Here is a 14,430-nt window from a genome sequence, read left to right on the forward strand (position 1 = left end):
GATAAAAGGTACACGTTTATTTGAGCTGCAGATTACATGTTTAATATGATATATCACGTCATTAGTCTGCAGAAGAAATAAAACAATAACTAGCCATGATAAATTACTGGAACCATTACTGCCTTTGAGAGACTAAATCACCTACAGAGGCAGTGAAAGGAGAGGAGAGCTGAGAGAACAGATTATTTTCTTATTGTCTGTAAAAAAAGATAGAGCTCCAACTTACTTGTGTGCAGGGTTGTCTTTGGCATATTCATGACTTGAGGTCTTCAGTTCACACTCCTGTCTCCCAGAGGGCCCTGGATGGAGTTATTTATTGTATTTATTCAATTTCTCTGCCACAGACGGGGGATTTTCTTTGTGCAATGCCACATTATTTTAATAAAATGTGACCTCTGGTAGTAGACCCTTCTGATCACACCCCACCCTTTGAGTAAATAGGAAAGGGCGTAGAGAATAATATCGGAGTGACATGAAGTTTTCAGAAAGCCGGGGTGAACAAAAAAACGCTCCAGGCTGTTTACAATCAGAGCTTCTGATGGAGGAGGAGATAAGCCAGGGACGTCACTGCGTTTTGAGAAAATGTAAGGGCTGACACAGCGGGGCTTTTCAAAGTGCACAACTTTCACTCCGAAAATGTTGTGCAGAAAATGTTTTACTTTCATCATGTAATTAAATGTGTGCTTCACTAGAGAGGCCAGAAAAGGCTAAGGGCGCAGCCCCTTAGCCCTTGAACACCAGCCACCACTGATGCACAGAGTGTAATATCCTGTTTATTATCGTTTTTGAGTGTCTCCAGGTTCTGTGCATCATGAAACGCAAAGCCAGGAGTGGTCCCTGATGTCCTTTCCATCCAAAAACAATTGTAGTTATAACAAAGATTATATATCAACAAAGGCTTTTATGCCAAATCGAAACACAAGTAGTTAAAGCTATGCAATTAAAATCATACCAAAGGATAGCGAGTAAAGCCCCAGTTGTTTTCTTTTAAAACGTTACTCTAAAAGGAAATCTGTTAGGCATTAATTAGTGTCTCCCCAAATGAGTTTGTTCTAATGTGACATTAACTCTTGGCACTGCAATAATAAATGTGTGATTCTCTGTTTGCCCGTTATGTAGTACACCCAACCATAACGTTACTTTAACATGTGTTTTCTTTTTTTTTAAAGTATTTTAAGATATTACTGTTGGACTTGGCCCTTTCTACAGAATCATCCCCAAAATTTGCACCTTCACTCTCCTTTTTCCTAAACCCTTTTTTCATTGCTTTTGGGGACTGCGCAATTTACCATTGCTAACCAGTGATGAAGTGCTTGTGTTCTCTCTCTCTCTCTCTCCTTTAAACATGGTAGAATTGGCTTGCAACTAATCGGTCTGTTTAATTTACTTGTAAGTCCCCAGCAAAATGGTACAACATGTAACCAGGGCCTGTAAATTAAATGCTACTAAATGCTACTAGGGGCTCTGCAGCACTCATTGTGCCACTGTAGGAAAGTGCTCATTTTTTACATGGTCACCCCCACTTTCTGCCTGGTATTCAATGCAATTTTGACTGAGAGTGCACTGGGTTCCTGCTAACCAGGTTCCCTGTGCCAGATCTCTTTCTCTAAAACTATGCACTTGTTCCCAAGTTGGCAACATGTTTGGTACCCCTGGGACCTAGGGCATGGGTATCAAAGATGGTCTCCAAGGACTGCAGCTTGTATGTGCCACCCCCAGGGACCGCACACCTAGCACATGCAGACTACCATTGCAGACTGCATGTCTTGGTGCAGCTAAAAGTGAAAACACAACATGGCACACAACTGTGGGCCCTGTCTACTAACACTGCATGCAATATATGTAAGTCACCCCTAAAGCAGGCCTTACAGCCCTGGCGCAATGTGCATTATATTATATGTGAGGGCATATCTGCAAGAGCAGATATGCCCCTGCTATGTCTTTGTCGATTCTGAGGTGTACTGAGTAAACAAGGAAGCCATTTTAAGTACATGTGCTGGACACCGGTCAATACGAGTCCCCAAGCTCCATGATGACGTCACTGAAACTAGGGATGTTTGGTATCAAATATCTCATATTAATAAACTCTCAGTGATGTCAGTGATGGATCTATGAATACATGCACCCAGAGGGCACATTAGAAGTGCCTCCTGAAACTCAACTTACCAACTAACCATAAGGGAACTGACTGGTTTTAGCCAACCTGCCACCACCAGACACAAGTCTGACATCCTTGGGCGAGAGCCTTTGCTCTTGGGCAGTCATAGACTAAGCCTGCTCTGGGACAGGTAATTACACATCCCACCCAAAAGGATGACCTGCGAACCTGCTTTCCAAGGCAGGGGGCTTCAAAGAAGTCCACTGTCCTTGGTATGCAGATATGGCTTCACTAAAAGGAGAGATGCCGACCCCCACCTGCCTCAGGGCCCATTTGGTACCAGGACAGGAGGGAAATATAGTATTCAGAGAAGTGTGTCCACCTCTCCGGTCAGTCCTACCCCTAAGGTGAGCTGCCTGATGTGGACACAACATTTAGAAATCTGCCATCTTAGTGTTGGCAGATTTAGGAACTCTGGGACAGGGTAATGCCCAACTCCGACAGGAAGTGGTCATACAGGGGGTGTAGTAGTCCATTGGCTACTGTACTATACTCCCCAAATGCCCCTAAATTCAGTATTTATGGGAGCCCCTGGCACGAGGAAAGCAGATTCCTGCTGACCTATGAAGAAGAAGAACAACAAAGAGCCGCAAAAGCAAATCCTAAAGAAGAAGCACATGACTTGGCCCCAGCCGGTCTGTCTGCTGTTTCAAGTGGAATTGTCCTGTAAGCTACTGTGCCACCAAAAGCCTGGGAGGCCTGCCTGCCATCAGCAAAGACCCAGGAACTCCTGTGGAGCAGCAGAGCTTGTTCCCTGCATCTTTCAGGCACCCCAAGAAAACTGCACGGACTCCGGACCACATAAAACGCGACAATAGAAAGCACCACAGCATAGCCAGAGTTGAAGTGGACCAATGGTGTCAACGTGGTCCCCCAGCCCTCCAGAGACAAAGCCCACCTTGGACATGCCCACTGTGGAGTCACCAACACCACCTGCAGCCTCTGCCCGCAGGACCCTGAACCGTGAGTGCTCCTGGTAGAGAAAACCCGATGCCTCAGGACACCTCTGCACCTGTCACCCCGACGGGTGGAGAAGAGGACCAAAGGTGTCCCTCCGTCCCTGAACATCTCAAGACTTGAACCCACCTTTGGTTCTTCCCGACTGGACTCCCTGTCCAGACCTGCAGCCTCTTTTCAACTGGACCGATTCCCAGTGACTAACATTGGGCACCTGACGCCATACTACATCTCTGCACCCAGCACCCCAGTGCCTACCGGTGTGACCTGTTGGTGTGGTCCTGACCCTTGCCCAGTACTTACCTTAAGTCCTTCAAGTCGCTGTACTATACCTGAATGCAGTACTTTTTTCCCTCCGAAGGACAACATTGCAGCTTTCCAGAAATTGCATCATCAACTTTTCAAAACTGCAAAGATCTTTCTTGCAATACATTCTTACCTGATTGTATTGATTCAGGTGCCAAAACATATATAAAGATACTTGTTATTTTTGTAAATTGCTTTGGATCTCCTTATTGAGTCATGTGTCTCATTTATTGGCTGTGTGTGTATGTGCAGATGTCTAAAACTACTCTCTGAAAAGCCTAAGGCTGCTCGACCACATTACCCCCTGGAAAAGCACCCTGGGATTGCTTAGACCAAGCCCTTGTCCACTAGTAAGGGAACAACTGGACTCTTTGCACTCTGTATCTCATTTTAATATATATTATAAAAAGCCAGATCCCTACAGCCACCCACTTAAGTATCCCATTAAATCTTTTTCAGCCTGTCATTGCAGCCTGCATGTGCAGTTTTAAACTGCAATTTCAACCTGGCAAAATAAACCCTTTGCCAGGCCAAAACTATCTTTGTTAATACATAGAAGTCACCCCTGGGGTGGGGCCTGAACAGGATTTTTGCTATTTTGGTCTTGATTTATTTATTTAAATTTACTCTATTTCTCTAATTTGGAACAGGATTATTCCTGTGTTTGGTTTCCATGTTAATACTGTTTGAAGTGTTGCAAAAATACTTTACATATTGCCCCTAAATTAAGCTTGACAGCTCTGTGCAAAGCTATCAAAGGGTTGGGCACAGGTTAATTTGGGGTTTGCTTGTGACTTCACCCTGACAAGGATTGTGGTCATTGCTTGAGTAGGGTTTCAGTAACCCAGTTTCTTACATTGGTGATCAGCATTGAGAATTACGACTTGTATTTGTACAGTGCCATTCAGTGACTTTGTGTTACACTGGAAATCCCAGATAAATAATCTGACACCAATTTGACATTTAAATTTGATTAGCCTTTTTGATTTTTCCCAAATTCACCATTACTCTATCTGACTGCTTGTGTCTGTGGCTTTACCTGCAAGCACGGAATTTGAGCTCCTCAATCTGTAGAATTACTGTGGGTGAGCTCAGCGAATTTTGTAAAGAGAGGGGGCTGGTAGCCAAAAGGAGCACTAAGAAGGTGGAGCTTCAAAGGGCTCTGAGGACATGGGCAGAGGCCCACCAGTTGCCAGTCACAACGGATGACCAGAATGAAGCAAATGATGTGGAGGGGACAAAGCAGGGCCCGGATTGGACTCCTGAGATGCAGCAGTCAGCTGAGGGAGATGACTTGTGCAGCGAGTTGGAGCTCCCTGCCAGAGCAGACAGCCGTGTGTTTTGTCAAGGACTGTCCCCAGAGGAGCAGGAGGATAGGAAGGCTATAATCATGTTTATGCTGCAGATTACACATTTAACAATGGTGGAAAATAAACTTGGCTTGAAGGAAAAGAAGTTGGCCATGGCAGGGCCTGCTTTATGGCAGTCCGACTGGTGTGGCCGCACTGGGGTTGAACCTTAAGAGGGGCTGACTGCAGGGGTGAGTGCTCTGGTTAGCAGTAACTTACGATTTAAAAGTATCTCCTGCAGAGTTCCTTGTGCATCCAGCTTTCAGACAGCAATAAAAGTGTCAAGATAACTTGTGATTAATGTTCCTGCTAGAGAGAGAGATTTTTGTCTACTGGCATTTTTGACTCATCATAAAGTAGCGCAGTGGGTTCATATTCCTGTTGAATAGAACAGATCTGTATTTTATGGGGATAACAGAGTTCATTAGTAAAGGCTGCCTTTACAGGCACTTCAAATGAAATATATGCAAGAGTGGGGCTATGGAGAAATGAGGGGCACTTTTGCCGGATTGTAGTGAGGGAATCTGAGCAGGAGGTCATGGGAGGTTGCCAAAAAAGGTTGTCGCACTTGGCTTCACCAACGCTAAAGCCAGCCCTGGGCCATGGAGACAGAGGAGAGAAAAAGGGCTCATGAGAGGAGCCTGAGAGAGATGCACAATAGAGCATAGGTAGGTAACGTCCAGCAATATTATTGGCAACATACCTACAGTGCTCTTGGGAGACAAGCGGGCCACCATTGCTAATGGTCTAATGCCTGACTTTGCTGTGGGGGACGATGTAGCCAAATGGCTTGAAGCTTATGAGATAGCTTTGCAGATGCATAGGATCCCTAAGGAGTATTGGGGGGTTAGACTCTGGAAGCATATCCCTAGCGAGGGAAGGGACGTCCGACTGGCCCTACAGAAATGAGGTATTCCCCCAATGAAGGATCTCATTTTTGGTAGCAAATATAGTCTCCCCCAAAGAAGTATAGGCAAAAGAGTAGAGACAATTAGAAGCTGGCCCATTAGTCCTGGGTGGCTGTGTACATTCCTTTTTTCAAGGCACTAGATGGTAGGGTGAAAGGTAGGAAAGTAAAGGCCAATTTCATTGCTAGAGAGTACGTGTTCAGTGTTTGTGTTGCAGATATGAGCAAGAGGTTGATTGATAGTAAGCTCACTGGTCGCAGGGAGTTTGCTAAGGAGGCACACCACTGGCTCAGCACCAGGGTCCGTAGCAATGTACCTGGGAGTGACTACAAGAAGGGTGGTTTAGGTTCCCCATAGCAGAGTGAGGGAGAGGTTAAAAGTGACCAAGATAAGTCCCGAATTAAGGTGATGGGAAAGGGTACCCATGCCCCTTATGAAAAATAGGGAGGAGGTTCTGGTGGGTGGTATCCGAGGGTGCCCCATTTTCAACCCGCTGCTTTGATTGTTCCCAGTTAGCACACAAGCAGGGGCACTCTTCTTGTCCTAAGAAACCATCCACTGTTGCGACTTTTACAGGGGTGACCAATATGGGCTTTTGTGTAAGTAGCCCCAGGGGCAGATCATATACTATGCAATGAGCTCCATTAGTTGGGAAGCAGACTCAGAGGATGAGTTGGTGATCCCTGAAGGGTGGGAGTCATCACTTCCACCAGGTGAAAGTGAATGGGATCCCTGTCACTGCTTTGAGGGACACCGGAGCTAACCAGGCTATGGTAATGGAAAGGCTGGTTTATCAAGAGCAATGCATCTGCCAGGTGTGTAAGGTAACTCGGGTCCAGAGGCAATATTTTTTCTGCCATTTGGCCCTGGTATTCCTGGAGTGGGATACAGAGGTGGCCCAGAGAAGGTTCATAGTTAATCCCCAGATGCCATAGACTGAAATCTGGGGAATGAGTTGCCCTAGGTGCCAGTAGAGGTGGAAGAGGTGGCCGCTCAGGGTACCCTGACAGTTTATTTTTCTAGGAGGACCGCTCCCAAAAGGAGAGTACAGAGACCCAGATGGAGGGGCAGGAGGTGGAAACAGTCCACAGTAGGAGGACCAGTGGATATGGGGTTGCCAACTCTGAGACCAGAGCAGCCCAAGACTGACCCTGGTTAGGCCATTTCTGACTTGGAGGTGCTCCCTGTACTGTGACAGAGACAGAGGCCTGGAGACCTGCACTGGGCAGACCCCAGCATGACATAGAGTGTCTCACCCTTGAGTGGGGTGGTAGGACCCCCCCTGGAAGTGCAGGGTTTCCGGCACCTGTTCAGCCTCAGGGTACAGACCCTGGACTGAGTAGTCAGTCTCCGACTATCACCCCTAAACTGGTGGGAAGGAGGGGGAAGTGGGGTGCAAAATGCCCAGGGTTAACACCTTTTACTTTGAGAAACCTCAGAGATCAGAGAACCCTAGCTTGCTTGGCTCTTGACACTGGCAGTTGTCAGCAGTCTCTGTTAGTAATTGTCCTCATAGGCAGAGTTTTCCTTCAGTTGGGGATAGAAGTCTGATTCATGGAGTGGAACAGGTTACATCACTTTCTTGGCCATTGTGGTACTGTCTGTCTACTGGGATGGATCAGTGAGCAAGTTAAGTTTAGGTGCTGGACAGCTAGGGCCCACAGATGAGGAAAAGGGTTCCCCATAAGTCAGTGGCTCAGGAGAGTGCAGACAGAAGAATGCAAATGAGTTTAGGGAAGTATAAAACTGACAAGTGCCCCTGAATGACAGGGCCTTTATTTATGTTCTTTCGCCTAAGTAGGGAAGCCCATCAGGGTGTTGATTAGACTACCCTGGCTTTTGACTAGAGGAGGGTTCATTCTGGCCCTTACTGCAAGGTCATCCTCAAACTTTTCACCTTTACACTCCAGTTTTCTGAACCTCTTTTTGTTGACATTTAGGACTCTGCACACTTTGCCACTGCTCACTAGTGCTAAAGTGTTTGTGACCTCCCCTTTAAACATGATAGAATTGGCTTACACCAAATTGGTCTATTTAATTTACTTGTGTGTCCCTGGTAAAGGTTTACTACAAATACCCAGGGCCTGTAAATTAAATGTTACTTTTGGGCCTACAGCACACATTGTGCCACCCACTTAAGTTGCCCATTAAACCTGTCTTGGGCCTGCCATTGAAGCCTGTGAGTGTTGTTTTAAACTGCCATCTTGACCTGACAAAATAAACCTTCCGTTTAAATACATTTGTCATATCTAGGTTAGGCCTGAACAGCCCGGAGAACAGGGTGCAGTGTATTTAAAAAGTTAGACATGCACTTTTAAGTTTTACATGTCTTGGTAGTGAAACTCTCAAATTAGTTTTTCACTATTGCAAGGTCTGCCTCTCTCATAAGATAACATTGCAGGTACCTTATTACATTTAATATGCTGTAACTTCCAATTGGGAGAAGGTTTAATGTTCGAGTTTGGTGTCTAAAGAATTGTAATTAAAAGCCCTCTTTAATGGTAAAGTCAGGTTTTAAGTCACAATTCTGAAACAATTTGATTTTTAGAAAGTTGCCATTTTCTTGTTCTAACCATTTGGTGCCTGCAGCCTGATTCTGGGTCACATGGTTAGGATAGGGGTAGTTTATCTGTGTGTATTGTTCCTAGGCAGTAGAACAAAGGGAAGATAAGTGTTGGCAGGATGGGCCACTCTTACTTAACAAGGGCGAAGAGATGTCACCTACTACAATTGCACATCACAAAAGCTATGCCTGAGCATTCTCACAAATGGTTTGTCACTAGTCTTTTGTGACCTCAGACAGGCTGGGACCAGGACAGGAAGGAAGGGGATGTCTGACACCACAGAGGGGTGGAAACCTCTCGAAGCTGCCTCTACTTCAAAGTGGGCAATACGTATAAATATTAGGCCCTTAGACCTAACTCTTCTGTACACTTCTGGACCTGTGGACTCTGCCATGAAGAAGGACAGCTCTGCTGTTGAAAGGAATGCCACTTTGCTGAACTGCTGCTCAAAAGGTCTACTGCCCTGCTGTGCTGACCTGCTGCCCTCTTGCCTGGATGACAAGGACTGGACCTGCATCTCTAAACCTAGGACACCAGAGTGACTCCAAGGGCTAGTTGACTGGCCTTCTGATCAGAAACCTCGGGGACAGGACAGGCTTCCAGAAACCTTGAACCCAACACCTGGTGCCATCTGGGAGTCCTGCCTTTCCAAGTGGTGCCACCCCAATTCTGGACCATTGGTAGTGGGCCTGAATCCGCTCTGCCAGTCCATCTGTGGATTCAGCAGAACCGACGCATCTCCTCTGCTGTGCAGTGCATCTCCTACAGAACAGGAGCGGTGCATCTCTTACCTAACAGGCACATCGCCTCTGCTGCTTGATGCATTGCCCTCAGAACCGATGCATCGCCTCTGCTGCATGGACTTCCCCAATGGCAGGATTTTACCTCACCCAACGCAGCTGATCAGAACCACTGCTTCGTTATGCATCTTCAAACCAGGTCATTGTCTCGCCCAAAGAAGCCCCTCAGAACCGCCGCTACACAATGCCTCTCCACAATGCCTCTCCACACAAGAACATTGCATCATACTTTGCAGCTCCCCGGAACCACATCTTTTCACCCGGACCTCATGTTGTCTCTGTAGCGCGACGCATCATCAATGAAGGACTCCGCATCTCCTCACAACCAAGATTAAAGTACTGTGTCAGCAGGTCTATGTGGGTCCCAGTAGTTGGCCCATGCTCCATTGCAGTCGGCCTCAACTTGTGACTTTGTACCAGTCCTGCACAACCAAATAACCACAGCTTGTGCTTTGTGCTTTTTGGCACTATTTTCACCGAAATCTCTAAACGTGCATATTTCTTCTTCTACTCATTGGATTTTTGTCATTTTGGTCTAGATATATTTTTATTAAAATGTACTTTTTTTGTAATGTGTGGGGGATTCTTCTTGTGTTGTGTTTTCATGTTATTACTGATTGAAGTATTGCACATATACTTTACACATTACCTCTAAGTTAAGTCTGACTGCTCTGTACCAAGCTACCAGAGGGTTGAGCACAGGATAATTTGGAGTTTGCTTGTTACTTGACCCTGACAAGGGCTGTGGTTGCTGCTTCAGTGGAGTTTCACCCCCCATAAAACAGTAATCCAATTACTTACACAAAACTAACTATAAAGTTACTTTTACCTTTTTTGCACAGTTGCCACTGTGTAACTGAAATTAAGTCAGAGTTTTCATAGGAAGAGCGTTGTTTGTTTTGAGAATTACCTTGGCGCCATTTGACAAATCTACATGAAATTTTCCCTTGTCCAGAAATACCTATTTTTAACCCATTTGACCACCCCACGCATGTGCTTGAATGTACATTTCTTAAAATGTCTAAATGGATTTACACCAAATCACAAAAAGCAAGATTTCTTAATAAATTCTAACTTATTTCTAAATTTGGTGTTTTTCTAGTCTTCCATTTTTTTCTGTAGGTAATTGTACCTGTAACTGGGGTTGGCCAAAGGCTCTGGCCTAAGGCTGTGTCTGTGTGCAGTGGGGAGTTGGCCACAGGGCCTGAACTGCAGCAAAGCTCCGCTCCCATCCCTTTGACCGAGCCTTAACAGGAGGCCATTGATCAGGACCTTCCCTGTCCCTCCATGCGCTTGACCAATCTACATAAAACCTTCCAACAGCAAACATAATTAAAGGTATGTTGGAATATTTCGTGAAGATTCTTCATACAGTCACAAAGTTGTAAGCACTTCCAAAAATGCTGTTTCTATAGCTTGGCTTGGTTTATTGTGGTACTAGTGCAAAGTACAGATTAGGTGAGGGTTAGGATAAGGGGTTTAATTTGGGGATAAATTAACACCATCCAACACTGTTTACTTTCAAAAGAATTAACGTGCCTTCTGTCCACTGTTTGTAATTCTGCGACAAAATCAAATTCAGATATATTTTCTGCATGATATAGCTAATTTGTAGATCTCTGGAGCTCAGTTCAATCTCCAGCAATACTACCTTTGTCCACAATGAAGCCAAGAAATGTCTTGAGTACTGCATTTTTTTAAAAACGGCGGAGTGCAAAATGTCCTGTGGTGGGACCAGCAAACTCATAATGAGGCCCTTAGTCTTGAACAGTCCATGGAAGTGTATGTGTTCCCTTGCTCTCTATGTACCTAAAGCAGTGCTTAATGTTTGATTGTTGTTTCCGGTGCTGAGCATCAGCACTTATTTATCAGGGCCAGTGCTTATTCTTCTGCCCCAAGTATTTGCTGCGAGCAAAAGACACATATGAGGCACACATGAGCAGAGGCATACAGAACGCCTCCGCACGCCTCATCCTCAACATCCCCTGCCGCAGCCACATCACAGCCCACCTGAGAGACCTACACTGGCTCCCCATCAACAGGAGGATCACCTTCAAGCTCCTCACCCACAAACCACTCTACAACACTGGTCCAGCATATGTCAATGAATGACTTACCTTCTACACCCCGAACCGACAGCTCCGCTCCGCCGACCTTGCTCTCGCCACCGTTCCACGCATCCACAGGACAACAACCGGCGGCAGATAATTTTTCTACCTCGCCGCCAAGACCTGGAACACCCTCCCCATCCACTTACGGCAGACCAAGGACCTGCTGGCCTTCAGGAGACACCTCAAGACGTGGCCGTTCGAGCAGTAGCAGTTCCCCCACCGTCCCCTCAAGCGCCTTGAGACCCTCGCGGGTGAGTAGCACGCTCTACAAATGTACTGATTGATTGATTGATATGGGAAAGACGGAGGAAGAGAAAAACAAAAAAGCGTCATAATGGGAGAAAGCAGAAAGCTGCAAGAGTGAGCCAAAGTGGCAGGGAGTGGCTTTAAATGGATTGAAGAGGCCAGAGATGGCTTCAGGATTACACTGCCTCACTGTTCCGTGTTCCCACATTTAAATGCAGGAGCCGCTTGTTTACGAGGAGGGCTTTGAACACCGGCACGTTTTTATTTACAAATTAAGCACTGACCTAAAGTACTCCTGCACCCACTCTTTTCACCTTTCCACTCTCTGCTGCTCCTCACACTGCTCCCAGTCCTACTCCCTGTCCCACTCTCTATGCAACATTACCATACATGCCAACATTTTAGAGGCGGAAAGTGGAAGATTTAAAAAAAAATAAGAGGGAGAATGTATTCCCTCTATTGAGGGGAGGTAATTTCAGAGGGAAGACAGCCAAATAAAACCATTATAATCGGGAGTCTCCCGTCTGAATCGGGTCTATTGGCATGTATGCATTTACTTGTTTTGCTGTTCATGATTTATGAGGGCCTGGTAGCTGCAAAGTGCTGCTTAGCTTCGTGTTTCTATTTGTTGTGCTTTGCACGTTCTTATTTTGATTTCTAACATTTTATTTTTAACGTTGGAATGGTATATTAAAAGTAACCGCTATGTTTTCTTGCTGAATGTTTGTGCCCCTGTCACTAGAGGTGTGCACGCGCACGATTTAGGAATGCACCATCTTAGAATGGGTTTTCATTAATGGAAAACTGATTGTAAAGGGGTTGCGTTGCCATTCATGACTTCACCCTTTAACAGCTGAGACTTATTTTTTGGCTTTATAGCTGTGACATGTCCCCAGTGGAAACTGAAACACAACATTCATTTTCGGGACCTGCATCATAATATTCTTCTTTGTTCCCTACTAATCTGGGCAAAATTTGAAAAATCGAGTTAAACTGAGTGACATTTTGGAACATTTCATGCAAGTTCCACCAACTTTTGCTTATGTTGCTAGCAAAGCAAAATATGCTTTTGCTGTGTAAAATGTGTAATAACCATAAATACATCTGTAATAAAAACAAAGCAAGATGATTGTATGAGTGCATTTGAATAATTCATCATAAACATAATATTGCTAAAATAAAATGAAGACGTTAAATGCAATACATTACTTTGGTTATATAAATACAGTCACGAGCATACCCCATAGCCTATTTTTATAGGAACAATATGTAAAAGAAGCCATGTTTCGTCTGATGGATTCTCCTTACCGTGCTCCGCTCGCCCGGCCGTTTTCGTTTCCTGTTTGTACTGACCTTTGCACTGTGTGATAAAGTGCTTTGTAGTAGGTGTGCTTTGCCAGTTTGTTCAACTGTTACATATGTGTCTGACAAGCACAGTTATTGCTCCAGCGGTTGTCACTGTTCAAATCATGTTCTGTACCCGCCACAAACCTATTGAAAATCTGTTTTTAATATGTCGTCAATCGGCTTTTGTAAAATCAATTTGCATATATATAACTTATTAACTCAGTGTTTGCTCTAAGAGGCAGCCGTTTGTCTCCGAGAGTGTGACTGAATACTTTCAGTGCTCAACAACTTTGCAGTTACAAGTGTGACACTTGCTTACGCCTTTAAGGCCGAAGAGAACTTTAAGGCCATATGTACTTTTTAAGTGGTCACATAAGCGGTCGCAAATTGTGTATCGATTCTTTGCAACCACTATCTGACTTTGCGAACTGACCTATGCAGGAGTTCACAGAATGACCTGCTTACTTAATATTCAGTGGCTACAGTCATAGTATTCCAAAACAGAAAACCTTTTTTCTGTAAAGCAGCCAGAGTTCCTTAAACGAACCAGGCCTGCTTTAAAAAGCATGTTTTAGTTTTATAACACTACAGCAGGCCCTAGTCCTATGCACCACTGCCTGCTCTCACTGAATCTGCCGCCCTGATTTCTAAAATAGAAGGGGCAGTGTTCGCTTCTAAGCTACCCAAAGCCCTCCTCATAAACACGCGGCTGCTGTAATTACTGAGGCAGCATGAGCCTGAAGCCATCTCGGGCCTCCTCAATCAATTTAAAGCCACTCCCTGCCCCTTCAGCTCACTCTTGCAGCTTCTGCTTTTCCCCTTTGTGACAATTTTTTGTTTTTCTCTTCCTCCGTCTTTCCCATATGTGTTTTGTTAGATCTGACAACCTTAGGGTGGTCACCCCCAACTTTTTGCCAGCCTCTCTCCACTTTTTGACACTGTTTTTGCTGGTTTTAGGACTCTGCGCACTTTACCACTGCTAACCAGTGCTAAAGTGCATATGCTCTCTCCCTTAAAACATAGTGACATTAGCTCATACCCAATTGGCATATTTAATGTACTTTTAAGTCCCTAGTAAAGTGCACTGCATGTGCCCAGGGCCTCTAAATTAAGTGCTACTAGTGGGCCTGCAGCATGGATTGTGCCACCCACATAAGTAGCCCCTTAACCATGTCTCAGGCCTGCCATTGCAAGACCTGTGTGTGCACTTTACCTGCCACTTCGACTTGGCATTTAAAAATTCTTGCCAAGCCTGAAACGCCTCTTTTTCTACACATAAGTCACCTCTAAGGTAGGCCCTGGACAACCCACAGAACAGGGTGCTATGTAGGTAAAAGGCAGGATATATACCTGCGTGTTTTTTATGTCCTGGTAGTAGGAAACTCCTAAATTCGTTTTCTACTGCTGTGAGGCCTGCTCCTTTCATAGGCTAACATTAGGGCTACCCTCATATACTGTTTGAGCAGTAGGTTCTGATCAGAAAGGGGTAGACATGTCATATTTAGTATGGCCAAACTGGTAATACAAAATCCTGTTGATTGGTGAGGTTGGATTTTATATTACTATTTTAGAAATGCCACTTTTGGAAAGTGAGCATTTCTCTGCACTTAAAATCCTTCTGTGCCTTACAGCCTGTCTCCAATCCACGTCCTGACTGGGCTGGTTGACAGCTCCCTTGTGCATT

At 45.1% G+C, this 14,430-nt stretch overlaps 1 protein-coding gene across 1 annotated transcript in view; it reads right to left on the reverse strand.

Annotated features, from left to right (window-relative positions):
* The window catches only part of HYKK (hydroxylysine kinase), a 270,296-nt gene extending 257,428 nt beyond the window's left edge, over nt 1-12,868 (reverse strand). Inside the window, exon 1 of the mRNA XM_069222046.1 lies at nt 12,708-12,868. The gene's annotated coding sequence lies outside the window, so the exon portion shown is untranslated. The remainder of the gene's footprint in view (nt 1-12,707) is intronic.
* Nucleotides 12,869-14,430: the final 1,562 nt, after the last annotated feature.

This window comes from Pleurodeles waltl, chromosome 3_1 (assembly GCF_031143425.1).
Source record: "Pleurodeles waltl isolate 20211129_DDA chromosome 3_1, aPleWal1.hap1.20221129, whole genome shotgun sequence".
Classification (NCBI taxonomy): Eukaryota; Metazoa; Chordata; class Amphibia; order Caudata; family Salamandridae; genus Pleurodeles; species Pleurodeles waltl.